The 13,109-nt window shown below is 38.3% G+C and overlaps 1 protein-coding gene across 18 annotated transcripts in view; it reads right to left on the bottom strand.

Moving 5' to 3' along the window:
* The window catches only part of NRG4 (neuregulin 4), a gene marked incomplete at its 3' end in the record, with an annotated part of 205,100 nt that overhangs the window by 150,459 nt on the left and 41,532 nt on the right, over positions 1–13,109 (bottom strand). The gene's annotated exons all lie outside the window — the stretch shown is intronic.

Raw genomic sequence — 13,109 nt, 5'->3', positions numbered from 1 at the left:
GTGCTTGCCTCACATGCATAAGACCCTAGTTCAATCCCCAGCACCACAAAAAATAAATAAATGAAAAATAAAATATTGGCAAATCATCCTCAAAAATATATTTAGAAGATTGTACAGCATAACCCAGTTGGTTTTATTCCAGAGATGCAAGGATGATCAATAAATGTAATTCATCACATAAACAGAAGGACAAAAATCACTTAGTCATCTCGACAGATGTAGAGAAGGCCTTTGACAAAATTCAGCACCCATTCCTAATAAAAAACATTGAAGAAACTAGAATTAGAAAAAACCTAAATCAAGATCATAAAGGCTATATATGAAAAACCCAAAGCCAACCTCTCAGTAAATGGGGAAAAATTGAAAGCATTTTCTCCAAAATCTGGGACAAGATAAGGATGTCCACTCTCACCACTCCTGTTTAATACTGTGCTAGAAATCTTAGCCAGAGCAATTAGGCAAGAGGGGAAAAAAAAGAGAGAGATAAAAATAGGAAAGGAAGAAGTTAACACTGTTTACAGATAATATGATCCTATACCTAGAAGAAGCAAAGAACTCCACCAAAAGACTGCTAGAGTTAATAAAACAAATTTGGCAAAGCAGCAGGATACAAAATCAACATACAAAAATCAAAAGTTTTTCTATATAGAAACAATAATCTGTTCAAAAAGGAATCAGGAAAATAATTCCATTCAACAGAGCCTCAAAAAAAAAAAAAAAAAAAAAACCACTAGAAATAAACCTAACCAAGGAGGTGAACTATCTCTACAATGAAAAGGCAAAATTAATATTATTAAAATGGCCATAGTACCAAAAGCAGATTCAATTCAATCCCCATCAAAATACTAATGATGTTCTTCACAGAACTAGAAAAAAATAATTCTAAAATTCATTTAGAAAAATAAAAGACCCAGAATAGCCAAAGCAATTCTAAGCCAAAGAAGTAATTCTGGAGGCATCACAATACCTGATCTCGAATTGTACTACAGAGCTTTTGTAACAAAAACCTCATGGTACTAGCATAAAAACAGACACACAGAACAATGATACAGAATAGAAGACACACAGACAAACTCACACAGATAGTCATCTGATCCTTGATAAAGGTGCCCAAAACATATGCTGGAGAAAAGACAGCCTTTTAGACAAATGGTTCTGAGAAAATTGGTTCTCCACATGTAGAAGAATGAGACTAGATTTTGTCTCTTGCCTCAAAATGGATCTAAGACCTAGGAATTAGACCAGAAACTACTGCAACTCACAGAAGAAAATCTAGAGTCAATTCTCCAGCATACAGGCACAGGTATCAACTTTCTCAATAAGACCCCTAAAGCTCAGGAAATAATGCCAAGAGTTCATAAATGGGATGACATCAAATTAAAAAGATTCTGCAGAAAACAGGAAACAAGTAGGAATGTGAAGAGAGAACCTACAGAATGGGAGAAAAATCTTTGCTAGCTACTCTTCTGACAGAGGATTAATATCCAGAATATTTAAAGAACTCAAAAAACTCTACATCAAAGATCAAATAAAAAATGGGCAAATGAACTAAACAGATACTTCTCAAAAGAAGAAATACAAATAGCCAACAAATATGAAAAAATTTCCAACACCACTAGCAATTAGGGAAATGCACACCAAAACTACACTGAGATTTCATGTCACACCAGTCAGAGTGGCAGCCATCAAGAATACAAATAATAAAAAATGCTGGAGAGATGTAGAGAAAAAGGAACACTTTTACACTATTGGTGAGATTGTAATAATTAGTACAACCATTATGGAAATCAGTATGGAGGTTCCTCAAAACACTAGGTATGCCATATGATCCAGCTATAGCACACCTTGATATTTATCCAGAAGAATTAAAGTCATCATACTACAGTGGTACAAGCATACCCATATTTATAGGAGTACAATCCCCAATAGCCAAACTATGGAACCAGCCTAAGTGTCCATCAACAGAAGAATGGATATACAATGGAGTTCTATTCAGCCATAAAGATGAAATTATGCCATATGCAATAAAATGGATGGAACTAGAAAATATTATGTTGAGAGAAGTAATTAAAACTCAGAAGGATAAAGGTCGAAGGTCATGAAAATCAAAGGGAGATCGGTGGAGGAAAGGGTCCAAGGGATGGGAGAAAGGGGGTGAGGGGGAAAGTGCTGGGAAGTTATCTCGGTCAAACTGCTTTGTAATATGTTGTATTGTATGCATATATGAATACGTAACAACAAATGCCATCATATGTACAACTATAATGCACCAGTAAAAACAAATGTGGGGAAAAAATATAAAAATTAAAAAAGATTAGGGACAAGTTTCAGCGAATAAGCTCCCCCGGGTTCAATTCCTCATGTCAAAAAAAAGGTACAAATGACCAATAAACATGAAAAAATGTTCAACAGCTTTAGTTATCAGGGAAATGCAGACTAAAACTACAATGAGATTCTATCACACCCCAGTCAGAATGACTATTACAGAAAGCAAAGAAAAACAAATCCTGGCAAGGATGCAGGGAAAAGTGAACCCTTACACATTGTTGGTAGGACTTTAAATAACTATAGAAATTATGGAAAACAGTACAAAAATTCCCCCCAAACACTAAAAATAGAACTACCCCATGATCCAGCTATACCACTTCCAGGTATATATCCAAAGGAAATAAATAGTCGAACAATTTCAAAGGGATGAGATTACACAGAATTATTTCTCTGACCACAATGATATTAAACGAGAAAATAAAGGGTCAATGAAGAAATTTAAAAATAGATATTAGAATACTTTAATTATGAAAACACGTTAAAACTTAAGGTTGAAAAAAATCAGCATTTAGAGAAATATTTGCACCCTTAAACCTATGTACAGGGGTGGGTGAAAGTCTTACAAAGAGGCTAAACATTCAACTCAGAACAACAGATAATATCTTCCAAGTGTTCAAAGAATAAAAATTCCTCCATCTTAGAATTCTATAAAAATATTCTTTAGGAATGAAGGTAAAAATAATGATACTTTAGAACAAAACCTGAGAAAATTTGTGACTAACAGATCTACATTGCAATAAATAACAAAGAAATTACTTCAATATTTAGTAAAAACTTCCAATTAACATATTTAATGTTGAAATGTTGAAAGTTTTTTCCCTAAGATTATCAACAAGGCAAAGATGTTCAATTTCACTACTTTTAGTCATCAGTACACTAGAGGTCTTAACCCGCATATTAGGATCATAAAAATAAATAAAACAGGGTCACAGTCGCGAGCGAGCTGGTGGGTGAGTCAGGCCGCCTGCCTTGTGGAAGTAGCAGGCGGGCACCCATCCACCTGCCTTGTGGAGCTAGGTGGTGGGCAGCCAACCCGCCCAACCGCCAGGCGGAAGACAGACACCATTAATGAGCGACCCCACCCAACCACCATGCAGAGGTCTGTTGCCACTGCGGAGCAGATGAGCCAGCACGCCTGCATCACGAAGCTAGCCAGAGGCTGGTGCAAACATTTTGAATTATTCCTGAGGGTGTGGCCATCATCATTGGAAGGGCAGCTCCCTTCCTGAGACACCTACAGGAGGTCAGAGAACCTTTGATAAGACCCAGGAATCAAGAAGAGGAGGTATTGAGAGACTCGGGACCAACTCAGAGCCACCAGTTGAGTCTCCCCCAATGGTCGGGCTCCCCAGATGGGGCAGTAGTCCCGAAATGCAGGGAACTTCGTGGAGTAGAGTGGCCCAGTGAGACGCCCCTGCTGGAGCCAAGTATCCAGTCAACCAAGAGCATTGCAGAGGAGGGCCACACAATGAGAGGTTTCAATGCAGACTGAGGGTCCGAGGCCCAGGCGGTAGCTCTGGTCCCTGGGGAACATAGCAGAGGAGGGCTGTGCAGCAAGGGAATCCCTCACATGGCCAGGCTCCCTGGTCCAGGCAGTAGGTCAGGACCCCTGGGAACATCGCAGAGGAGAGCTTCCCAGTCCAGGTGGTAGTTCTGGACCGAAGGGAACTTATCAGAGGAGAGCTGCCCAGCAAAACTTTCCCACTGGGTAAGTCTTCCGCGCTGGGCGGGGCTTTCCCATCAGGGAAGTAGAACCAGAGACACAGGGCCAGACCAGACGTGCCCCAGTCTGCAGTCTAGTCCCCCTTTGACTGACCATCAGTCAATAAGTGGAGGCACCTCTGCTCACTGACAGGGAATATACCCCACCTGAGGGCCACTACCCCTACAGGGGCAGCTTCCTAGTGGGGCATGGCATTATCGAGTTCCTCCAAGACTTCAGGCTACTAAAGGTTAAGAGGTGAGTTATTGGATATCTACAGAGACAATATTATCAATAGAGGAAATCTGTGATATCCTAGAGTTTCACTATTAGAGGGGTAGATACTGAGCAATATGAGAAAACAAGGGGAGAAAATGTCCCAAACAAATCTAGATGCTACAGCAATAAAATCCAATGACAGCATGGCAGAAGAAATGTAAGAAAGGGAGTTCAGAATGTACATAATTAAAATGATCAGGGAAGCAAACGAGGAGATGAAAGAACAAATGCAGGCATTCAATAATGAGATGAAAGAGCAAATGCAGGCATTGAATGATAGCACCAATTCACAGTTAAAAGAGCAAATACAGGAAGCAAAAGATCATTTCAATAAAGAGTTAAGAGATATTGAAAAAAAAAACAACAAACAGAAATCCTTGAAATGAAGGAAACAATAAACCAAATTAAAAACTCCATAGAAAGTATAACCAACAGGATAGAACACCTGGAAGACAGAACCTCAGATATGAAGACAAAATATTTAATCTTGAAAACAACGGTGACCAAACAGAAAAGATGGTAAGAAATCATGAACAGAATATATAAGAATTATGGGATATCATGAAGAGGCCAAGAGAAAGGCCAAGGAAGACTTAGAGAAACAAACCAAAGGAATGAACAATCTATTCAATGAAATATCAGAAAATTTCCCAAATCTGAAGAATGAAATGGAAAACCAAGTACAAGAGGCTTATAGGACTCCAACTATACAAAATTACAACAGACCCACACCAAGGCACATAATTATGAAAATATCTAACATATAAAATAAAGACAGAATTTTAAAGGCTGTGAGAGAAAAAAAATTATATTCAGGGGGAAACCAATATGGATATCAGCAGATTTTTCAATCCAGACCCTAAAAGCTAGAAGGGCCTGGAACAACATTTTTCAAGCCCTGAAAGAAAATGGATGCCAACCAAGAATCTTATACCCAGCAAAACTTACCTTCAGATTTGACGATGAAATAAAATCTTTCCATGATACACAAAAGCTAAAAGAATTTACGAAAAGAAAGCCAGTGCTACAGAATATTCTCAGCAAAATATTCCATGAGGAAGAGATGAAAAACAATGATGTAAATCAGCAACAGGAGGAACTAGCCTAAAGGAATAGCCAAAAAAGGAGAAACCAAGTCATGCCAAAAACAAACAAAAAAAATGAGCCAAATGACTGGGAATACAAATCAGACCTCAATAATAACCCTGAATGTTAATGGCCTGAACTCATCAATCAAAAGACATAGACTGGCAGATTGGATTAAAAAGAAAGATCCAACAATTTGCTGCCTGCAAGAGACTCATCTCATAGAAAGAGATACCCACAGACTAAAGGTGAAAGGATGGGAAAAAAATACCATGCACATGGACACAGCAAAAAAGCCGGAGCATCCATCCGCATATCAGATAATGTGGACATCAAGACAAAGTTAGTCAGAAGAGATAAAGAAGGACATTTCATACTGCTTAAGGTAAGCATAAATCAGCAAGACATAACAATCATAAATATCTATGCCCCAAACAGTGGCTCATCCATGTACGTCAAACAAATCTTTCTCAATTCCAGAAATCAAATAGACCACAACGCAATAATACTAGGTGATTTTAACATACCTCTCTCACCACTGGACAGATCTTCCAAACAAAAATTGAACAAAGAAACCATAGATCTCAATAACACAATCAATAATTTAGACTTAACGGACATTTACAGAATATATCATCCAACAAACAGTGAATACACTTTCTCCTCAGCAGCACATGGATCCTTCTATAAAATAGACCATATTCTATGCCACAAAGCTAATGTTAGCAAGTACAAGAAGATAAAGATACTACCTTGTACTGTATCAGATCATAATGGATTGAAATTAGAAATAAATGGTGGATTAAAAAACAGAAACTACTCCAACACCTGGAGATTAAATAATACGCTATTGTATGATGAATGGATAACTGAAGACATCAGGAAGGAAATTAAATTCTTAGACATAAATGAGAACAAAGATACATCATATCAAAATCTCTGGGACGCTATGAAAGCAGTACTTAGAGGAAAATTTATTTCATGGAGCACATTCAATAAAAGAAGAAAAAAAAATCAACAAATAAATGAACTAACACTACAGCTCAAAGCCCTAGAAAAAAGAACAGAGCAACACCAAAAGTAGAAGAAGACAGGAAATAGTTAAAATCAGAGCTGAAATCAACAAAATTGAAACAAAAGAAACAATATAAATAGTACTTTGAAAAAATAAACAAAATTCATAAACCCTTAGCCACACTAACAAAGAGAAGGAGAGAAAAAACTCAAATTACTAAAATTACTATAATTCTGAATGAACAAGGAAATATCACGACAGACACAAGTGAAATACAAAACATAATTAGAAGCTATTTTGAAAATCTATACTCCAACAAAACAGAAAATCTTGAAGATATCAACAGGTTTCTAGAGACATATGAATTACCTAATCTGAACCAGGAGGACATACACAATTTAAATAGATCAATTTCGAGTAATGAAATAGAAGTCATCATAAGCCTACCAACAAAAAAAAGTCCAGGACCAGATGGGTTCTCAGCCGAGTTCTACAAAACCTTTACAGAAGGGTTCATTCCAATACTTCTCAAAGTATTTCATGAAATAGAAGAGGAGGGAACTCTCCCAAAATCATTCTATGAAGCCAATATCACCCTGATACCTAAACCAGACATTTCAAGGAAAGAAAATATCAGACCAATATCCTTAATGAACAATGATGCAAAAATTCTCAACAAAATCTTAGCAAATCGCATACAAAAATACGTTAAAAAGATAGTGCACCATGATCAAGTGGGTTTTATCCCAGGGATGCAAGGTTGGTTCAACATCCGGAAAACAGTAATTCACCATATCAACAGACTTAAAGTCAAGAACCACATGATTATTTTGATAGATGCAGAAAAAGCATCTATCTATTTGATAAAATACGGCATCCCTTCATGCTCAAAACACTAGGAAAAAACAGGGATAGTGGGAACATTCCTTAATATTGTAAAGGCCATCTACACTAAGCCCATGGCCAATATCATTCTAAATGGTGATACACTGAAAGCATTCCCCCTAAAAACTGGAACAAGGCAGGGATGCCCTCTCTCACCACTTCTATTATTCAACACTGTCCTCAAAACTCTAGCCAGAGCAATTAGACAGACCAAGGAAATTAAAGGAATACGAATAGGAAAAGAAGAACTCAAGCTATCACTATTTGCCCATGACATGATTCTATATTTAGAGGAACTGGGAAATTCCACCAGAAACCTTTTAGAACTCATAAGTGAATTCAGTAAAGTAGCAGGATATAAGATCAATGCTCATAAATCCAATGCATTTTTATATGTAAGTGATGAATCTTCAGAAAGAGAAGTTAGGAAAACTACCCCATTCACAATAGCTTCGAAAAAAATAAAATACTTGGGAATCAATCTAACAAAAGAGGTGAAAGACCTCTACAATGAGAACTACAGAACACTAAACAAGGAAATTAAAGAAAACCTTAGAAGATGGAAAGATCTCCCATGTTCTTGGATAGGCAGAACTAATATTGTCAAAATGGCCATACTACCAAAAGTGCTATACAGATTCAATGCAATTCCAATTAAAATCCCAATGATGCATCTTACAGAAATAGAGCAAGCAATTATGAAATTCATCTGCAAGAATAAGAAACCCAGAATAGCTAAAGAAATCCTTAGCAGGAAGAGTGAAGCAAGTGGTATCACAATACCAGAACTTGTAATATACTACAAAGCAATAGTAACAAAAACGGCATGGTATTGGTACCAAAATAGACGGGTAGATCAGTGGTACAGAATAGAGGACATGGACACAAACCCAAATAAATACAATTTTCTCATATTAGACAAAGGTGCCAAAAATATGCAATGGAGAAAAGATAGCCTCTTCAACAAATGGTGCTGGGAAAACTGGAAATCCACATGCAACAGAATGAAACTAAACTCCTATCTCTCACCTTGCACAAAACTCAACTCAAAATGGATCAAGGACCTTGGAATCAGACCAGAGACCCTGCACCTTATAGAAGAAAAAGTAGGTCCAAACCTTGAACTTGTTGGCTTAGGATCAGACTTCCTTAATAGGACTCCCATAGCACAAGAAATAAAAGCAAGAATCAATAACTGGGATAGATTCAAACTAAAAAGCTTTCTCTCAGCAAAGGAAACTATCAGCAATGAGAAGAGAGAATCTACACATTGGGAGAAAATCTTTGCTACACATACTTCAGATAGAACGCTAATTTCCAGACTATATAAAGAACTCAAAAAACTCTACACCAAGAATACAAATAACCCAATCAACAAATGGGCTAAGGAAATGAACAGACACTTCACAGAAGATCTACAAGCAATCAACAGACATATGAAAAAATGTTCAACATCTTTAGTAATAAGAGAAATGAAAATCAAAACTACCCTAAGATGCCATCTTACCCCAATTAGAATGGTGATTATCAAGAATACAAGCAACAATAGGTGTTGGAGAGGATGTGGGGAAAAAGGTACACTTATACATTGGTGTTAGGGCTGCAAATTAGTGCAACCACTCTGGAAAGCAGTGTGAAGATTCCTTAGAAAACTTGGAATGGAACCACCATTTGACCCAGCTATCCCACTCCTTGGCCTATACCCAAAGGACTTACAATCATCATACTACAGAGATACAGCCACATCAATGTTCATAGCTGCTCAATTCACCATAGCCAGATTGTGTAACCAACCTAGATGCCCTTCAATTGATGAATGGATAAAGATACTGTTGGAGATATATATATATATATACATATATATATAATGGAATATTACTCAGCCATAAAAAATAATAAAATTATGGCATTTGCAGGCAAATGGATAAAACTGGAGAATATCATGCTAAGTGAGATAAGCCAATCTCAAAAAACGAAAGAATGAATGATCTCATGGATAAGCAGATGATGACACATAATGGGGGGTGGGGAGGCAAGAATGGAGGAAGTAGGGACTGTATAGAGGGATAAGAGGGGTGGGAGGGGTGGGGGCAAGAAAAAAAATAACAGAATGAATCAAAAACTATTACCCTAGGTAAATGTATGATTACAAAAATGGTATGCCTCTACTTCATGTACAGAGAAACAAGATGTATCCCATTTGTTTATAATAAAAATGAATTTTAAAAAATAATATTAATATTTGAAATAAAAAATAAAAAATAAATAAAACATAAAAATTGGAAAAGAAGTAAAGCTATAGTCACAGATTGAAGAATTATGTATAGAATATTCAAAAGAAGCTACAAACTACTAGAATGAGTAGTGGATTAAGATCATAGGATACATGGTCAATACACAAAAATCACTTGTACTCTAGGTAGGAACACAGTCGCCTGTCCCAAAGACATTCAACATCAATTCCTCTGTATCTGCATTTATCACTCCATCAACATGTGGAATTTCTCTCCCTTCCTGCAACTGAGGAGGAGTCTTCTGAGGTTTCTGACCAACAAATACAGTAGACGTTAATCTATGCCAGCTCTAGATCTCTACTTTGCCTTAACCTCCTACCTTAACATCTTATACAAAAAATAATTTATGATGCAGCATAGACCTAAATATGAAAGGTAAATTTATAAAACTTCTGGAAGAAACATTAGGGAATATCTTCACAATTTTAGATGAAGATTTCTTAGGACCCAAACAGCATTAACCATTAAAGAAAAATTATAATTAGGACATCATCAAAATTTTTTCCTCAAAGATGTGATTCAAAAAGGAGAGGCTAGCCACAAATATGAACAAAAATATTCACAGCACATATCTGACAAAGAACTCAGAAAATATATAAATATTTCTTATAAGTCAATAATGAAAATCCAACTTTTTAAAAGTGGCAAATGATTTTGACACTTCACAAAAGAAGTGTCACAAAAAGCCAATAAACACATGAAAAGATAAGCAATGTCAGAGAAATGCAAATGAAAAACACAATAAGATGCCACTGCACATCCCCAGGATGGCCAAGATAAAAAAGATTGACAACATCAAGTGTTAGTGAGAATGCAGAACAAATGGAGCTCTTATATATTACTGGCAGAGGTGTTAAGTGGTACAAACACATTTGCAATTTCTTTGGAGTTATAAGTATCTTTTTTTTTTTGCAGGGGGGCAGTGGTACCAGAGATTGAACTCATGGGTACTCAACCACTGAGCCACATCCCCAGCCCTATTTTTGTATTTTATTTAGAGGCAGGGTCTCACTGAGTTGCTTAGTTCCTCACTTTTGCTGAGGCTGGCTTTGAACTCAAGATCCTCCTGCTTCAGCTTCCCAAGCCACTAGGATTACAGGCATGTGCCACCATGGCTGTCCGACTTGAATGTCTTTTTATGTGCCAGTGAGATGACTGGTGACTGTAGGCCTCTAGATAGTTTCAGGATGGGGGGCTGTCCAACCATGTGATTAGAGAGTTGGTACTTTAATCTCATTCCCAGACTTTCCGGGAGAAGAAAAGAACTGAAGATTGAGTTCAATCACAATCATGATTTAATTAATCATGCCTATGAAATGGAACCTAAATATATACATACACACACATATATGTATATATACATGTATACATATACATACATATATATATATATATATATATATATATATATATATATATATATCTCAGAAATTCTCCAAACACTGAGTTTGGAAAATTTGAATTGGTGAACACCTGGAAGTACTAGGAGAGAATGGCATGCCCAGAGAATGCATTGAAGCTGTGTGCCCCTCCCCCATATCTTACCCTATGCATCTTCCATTTGATTGTTCCTGAATTATATCTTTTTATCACAAACCAGTAATCATAAGTAAACTATTTTCCTAAATTCTATGAGTTATTCTAACAAATTACCAAACACAAGGTGGGGCTCATAGCAACCCTCAATTTATAATCGATCATTAAGTGCAGTAGAGGTCTGACTTTCAATGAGCACCTGACAGTATTGTGGGACTGAACCCTTAATCCATGGGATCTGTACTAACTCTGGGTAATTAATATCAGAGAATTGTAGTACACTCAGTTGGCATCTGTAGGAAAATGGAAAACTGCTTGGTGTTGAAAACCCACATATTTAATGTCAGAAGTATTACTGCTACTAGAGTCCTAGACCAGAAGCGGGTGTGACTTCAGGGACTCCCAACAAATCAGATCCAGTCAATTGCCCCAGAAACCAAATGGAAAAAGTAATGGTGAAAGGCAGAAAATGAATTTATTCATGTAAGGAAGACAAGGGGGATCGACTGTTCTCAGTCTCTCTGGAGATTGACATGAGCTTCAGGTTTAAACAGGGGACAGAATAAAACTGGGCAGGGATTGGGCAAGAAACATGCACAGTCTATAAATCTTGGTCAAAATGTGGTCTGGTTGACAGTTATCTCAGGATTAGTCAGGTGGACTCTGGTACATGATCTTGACACATGATGCTTAAATGAAAGCTATGGAAAATGACAACTCCTTTCCCAGAGACAATGGATCCCAGAGGAAGGGAGTAAACATTAATCCTTTCACAGTGACAATGGACCCCAGAGGAAGAAGACAGGCAGTGAGTGCTGGGCTCAAGACTTTTCATCCTTTCCCAGCAAAAACAGGTTTCAGAATTTTACAACATGTTTCCTGACTACCCAAACTAACACATTCTGCTGAAGTCTCCAATGATTAAGTCACCCTCATTATAACGTATAAAACACAGACCTCTGTTGTAAGTGGTGGCAATTTTCTACCCCAAAAATGAGCCCCTCCGACACCTGAATGACTCCAAGGCGTAATAAAAGGCATCACTAATCCATTGAGGTCTGCTTCCGTCTCAGTAATTTGTGCTGACGTTATCCATCAGACATGTTTTTCCTGGAATTCAACTGATTTCAGAGAAGATGGATTCAGAGCAAAGGAGACAGATGCAAAAATAGAGGTAGGGAAGCATAGTTTCTATCTTGCTTTTAGTTATCCAGTGGGCATCTGGAGGCCAGGTGAAGAGCCAGTACTCTTAGCAAAAGCAGTCAGCCTCTAAGTCCTTGATACATTGTGGGTGTAAAGAATACATTTTATTCTTTCACTACACATGTCAAAATTGTTTGAGCTCTACCTTTAAGATCTGTGTACTTTACAGTATATAAATTTTTATTGAATAAAAACTGTTAGCATGAGCAGCCGGGTGACTCTCACCCGTTGGGAAGGTGTCCTGGATGGGACGGTGGTCCCGGAACGCAGGAAACTTTGTGAAGTAGAGCTGCCGGCGAGACGCCCCTCCCCCCGCTGGAGCAGTGAACTCGGACAACTGGGAGCGCAGTAAGGGAGGCCGCTCGGCACAGCGCTGGGACTCGGAGCAACCACTGGGGCTCCGGTGGCTGCCCAGGGGAGGAGTGGCGAGGAGAGCTGTGTGGACTCAGGACACCGGGGCCTGCCCTGGGGAGGAGGAGGAGGAGCGTGGCCGCTTGGATTTGGAGTGACTGCGCCGGAGCTACAGGCGGTTGCCAGAGGAGAAGCTCTGCGGCGAGCTGTTTGGACTCAGAACGACGCTTCTTAACCCCAGGGCCTGCCCTGAGGACGAGGAGGAGGAAGAGGAGCGCGGCCGCTTGGATTCTGAGTGACTACACCAGAGCTGCAGGCGGTTGCCAGAGGAGGGGCTGCGTGGCGAGCTGTTTGGACTCAGACCACTTCTGAACACCAGGGCCTGCCCGGAGGAGTAGGAGGAGGAGGAGGAGGAGCGCGGCGGGTCGTT

The sequence above is a fragment of the Sciurus vulgaris genome, assembly GCF_902686455.1.
Source record: "Sciurus vulgaris genome assembly, chromosome: 2".
Lineage (NCBI taxonomy): Eukaryota > Metazoa > Chordata > Mammalia > Rodentia > Sciuridae > Sciurus > Sciurus vulgaris.
This window is presented reverse-complemented; position numbering and strand designations above follow the sequence as displayed.